Source organism: Rhinolophus ferrumequinum, chromosome 12 (assembly GCF_004115265.2).
Source record: "Rhinolophus ferrumequinum isolate MPI-CBG mRhiFer1 chromosome 12, mRhiFer1_v1.p, whole genome shotgun sequence".
NCBI classification, from domain to species: Eukaryota; Metazoa; Chordata; class Mammalia; order Chiroptera; family Rhinolophidae; genus Rhinolophus; species Rhinolophus ferrumequinum.
Genome location: NC_046295.1, coordinates 69,372,764 through 69,375,867, shown reverse-complemented (window position 1 = coordinate 69,375,867; position 3,104 = coordinate 69,372,764). Strand labels below are relative to the sequence as shown.

Genomic DNA, 3,104 nt, shown 5'->3' with positions numbered 1-3,104 from the left:
CGAGAGACTCACTTTGATGTCATCTTCAGTGGCATGATTTCACATTTGTCCCAAAGAGTTGTCATCATCTTGACTCACTTTCTTTTGATTTATCTATGAAACAGTTTGGTTGCCAACTTGCCAATGGTTTGCACGTACAGACCTACTCCACCTCTTACCCTTTTCTTTCTTTCGTTTTTTTTTTTTTTAACTTTTATTTATTTAAGTGTGTATTTCCAGGACCCATCAGCTCCAAGTCACGTAGTTGTTTCAATCTAGTTGTGGAGGCCACAGCCCGCAGTGGCCCATGTGGGGATCGAACCGGCAACCTTGTTGTTAAGAGCACCACGCTCTAACCAACTGAGCTAACCGGCCACCCCCTCCCTACCCTTTTCTATTCTGCTCTGTGCCCCAGGAGGCTGACTGTTATCGATGATTAGTGAGCTCCTTTGACATATGGCTTCTGGTGGGTTCAGCCCACGGGAGGTATTGAGAACAGATCTGGAGGGCAGGGGGAAAATGAGGTTGGGGTATTTATTCCTCAGGTCTCTTCCTTCCAGATCATTGTGGCTTAGCTGCATCCCTTACAGAAGCCACTGTTCTTGCTAGGTAGCCCTCTTCTGTACTAATAACTAATCTCCACAGGATCCTACAACTGTTCAATCATCTCTTCAGACCCAAGGATATTGACAGTGCCCTGCTCTCACTGGCACTGGGGTACTTTCTCAATCCTCTTTGATGTCCCTTAGCCCTAACTAAACTGATTGTAATAGTCCCTATACTGAGCTCTCCTTAAATACCCTTTGAGGGTACCCCTTGAGTGTAGCACTGTCCATACCCTGATATATACCACAAGGATGGGGACAATTCATTCAGTCCGATGAAGACAGTAAAAGTATTGATGTCATAAAAGGAGATTTGAATTTACATATGAAGTGTGGAGGCTTGGGGAGGTCACTGCTTTACTCAAGGTCACGAAGAAAGTCATTAGTGGAACCAGGATTAAAACACATTTCCTTCAGAATCTACATCCCACATGATCCCCATGTGTGTTCCATGGACAACTAGCCCTATGGGTTTGCCGTAATCTGAAAGATGGAAATAACTAGATATGCTATAAACATCTTGGGGGAAATCACAAAACACATTACCAATTTTTAGGCTTTGAGAAATTCTCCAGCAAGGTAACTTACTAATCCTCTAGTAAGGATAAAACTTGATATTGTTTAAACTAGAATTTAGCACACATATCACTGCCACGCCCCCCCCCTCCTTTTTATTTCTTTCTCATAACTCTCATTTGCATCCCATGGAAGTAATGGTCTGTGAAATTCAGATTAGATTTCTCCGCTCTCCTAAGCATACTTGAAAAGAGGACCACCTCAGCACTCCAGAGTTTATATCTTCTTCTTTCTAGCTCCCAGTACAGAGGGAGTTGAATGTCTCAGCCCAGGAGTAACAGTGGGGCAGGGACTGTCACTGAGCTTGGCTTAGATGAGGTCCAGTCCAGTATCTCCACAGAGGTGGGTCACATTGTTGAAACGTGGTTGCTCAGACAGAACCTTTGAGTTGGGGGATGTGCTTAAGAACAGAATGTCCTTTGCAGACACCTCCAAATATATCTGTACTGTTATTTTCAAAAGGCATAGCCTAATGATTTGGATAGTCCAAAGAGCCAACTTTTTAAGTATTTGGATGTGTTCATTCTTTGACAATGAAATCAAGACATACCAAAAAGAAAAAAAAAATGTTTCTTCTAAAAGACGTTGGCTTTTCTTTCCCATTCTATAGATAGATGATTTTCTCTCGGCAACATACTATCACACACTCAGTACTCCTCAGACACTGCTTTCTATTTCTTTCTGGTCAATATGCCACTTAGCTTTGCTTAATGCAGTTTCTGCTTTAGTCATCACAACTCAAGGTGAAGGGAAAGGAAGGGAGCTAACAAGTATTGAATACCTATATACACTGGCTCTTTTATCTCACTCTTTTCATTTATTCCTCCGTGGTCCCTACATGAGGAAACTGAGGCTTGGCACATTCCTGTTCCTTGCCCAAGGTTTTAATGCTAACAAAAGTTTCGAACTGCTAAGCTGCCTTACCAACATTCATTGCTTTTTCATATACATCTGATACTGCCTGCTGTTAGGTAGGCAGTATTGCAGGCCCCGAGTGCAAAGATTTTTTTTTTTTGCTTTTTCTTTTTTCTTTTTTTTTAAGTGCGACAAAGATGACCTACATACAGAAACCAAAGTATATCTACGGGAATATGGAGGTCATCAAAGGGGTGGTGGCCAATTCTATAGGAGCAGTAACTAAAAAAGGGTGAGTTTTGCAAATGGAACACTCATTGGTTGAACGTGGTGAGGTAAAACATTCCAGACAGAAGGAAGCAGCATTGACAAAGGCAGGGGGCGTGGTTTGGAATGGTATATTAAGGAAATCCCAATGCATCTGAGTTGGACGAAATACAATATGTAAAAAGAGCATTGTGAGAGATGAAGTTGGTGTTGTATGCAGGGTCTGATCTCAGAGGGCCTTATAGACCATGCTAAGGGGCTATCCAACGCACAAAATACACTGAGGAAGCCAGGGAGACGAGAACGCATGATGACCATGAGGCTCTGCGAATATCACCCAGAGGAGACAGCATTCTCCACTTGGTATAAGGCACAATAAAGAAACCAACAAGGGACAGTTATGATAGCATATCTACTCTCAGTTGCTCACGTGCCCTGTGGATGAAAGCACACACATCAGAGGCTGGATGGCATAAGCAGATCTCTTAAGACAACAACATCTCATTTGCTTTGAATAGAGCATTCAGTCTGAACTTTGAACAGCTGACCCATCCACAGTGAACCTTTTGTTAGGGTCGACACTACAGGTCAACCTAGAGAGCGTTGGGAGGGTGATAGTTTTCCCTTAACAACACCCATAGAGTTCTCCCCACGAAATCATGCTGTTTTCCAAATGACTTTACAGGGAAATAAAATTGGTTTGCTTTAGGACCACTAATCGGGAGTGGATTTTCTTTGCTCGAGCACCCCAAAGGGGTTGTAAACTTCGATGTTTAGCACGGTTCCTGCCTGTGGGCTGTCCAGCTCCCTTAGGACCGCTTA

General features: G+C 43.0%; 1 non-coding gene across 1 annotated transcript; it reads right to left on the bottom strand.

The window, feature by feature from the left end:
• Nucleotides 1–280: 280 nt before the first annotated feature.
• On the bottom strand, nt 281–354 carry TRNAK-CUU (transfer RNA lysine (anticodon CUU)). The gene has a single exon. It is a non-coding gene; the product is annotated as a tRNA-Lys (tRNA).
• Nucleotides 355–3,104: the final 2,750 nt, after the last annotated feature.